The 672-nt window shown below is 27.2% G+C and overlaps 1 protein-coding gene across 2 annotated transcripts in view; it reads right to left on the reverse strand.

The window, feature by feature from the left end:
- The window catches only part of LOC116848982 (proteoglycan Cow), a 181398-nt gene that overhangs the window by 120678 nt on the left and 60048 nt on the right, over positions 1-672 (reverse strand). The window lies entirely within an intron of this gene.

Below are 672 nucleotides of genomic sequence, written 5' to 3' on the forward strand. Positions count from 1 at the left end.
GTGTGTGTGTGTGTGTGTGTGTGTGTGTGTGTGTGTGTGTGTGTGTAATTGAAATAAATTTAATTTTTTCACTTATATATATTTTTTTATTAAAATCATAAAATTCCTGTTTTGTATCCTGTCCGACAAACTTTATAGACCGACAAACTTTGAGGGGAAATAGAGGACATAAAAACAAACATATTTTGTTAATAATGTTTTTCTCTACAACGCTTCGTTTTAATCCTACAGAGTACAAAATAGGAATTTTATGATTTTAATAAAAAAATATATATAAATGAAAAAATTAAATTTATTTCAATTGCACATATATATTTTAATCTTCAAAAAATAATGAACAAAAGAACGGAACAAAAATTGCGCAATTTATAATGCTAATGCCGGCGGTACTGTAACTTTCAAGTTTCATTATTTAAAAAATACTTAATGAAAAAATAAGTTATTATAATGTTTTGGAAAGCTCTGAAGATAAACTACAAGAATATGCAATAAAGAGTAGGATATTTTATTTAAAAAATTCAAATTGACTTTGGCGTGACCTTAACGCCTCCATCCAAGGTCAGACAAATAGTAGTCTTATATGTCCCCCTCAAAAACCTACAACTTTTATATTAAACATTTTTCCATACATACATACTATGTATGTATGAAGCAAATGGAGGAACATTTGAA

Source organism: Odontomachus brunneus, unplaced genomic scaffold (assembly GCF_010583005.1).
Source record: "Odontomachus brunneus isolate Ranch 3 - 2012 unplaced genomic scaffold, Obru_v1 Obru_scaffold_103, whole genome shotgun sequence".
Lineage (NCBI taxonomy): Eukaryota > Metazoa > Arthropoda > Insecta > Hymenoptera > Formicidae > Odontomachus > Odontomachus brunneus.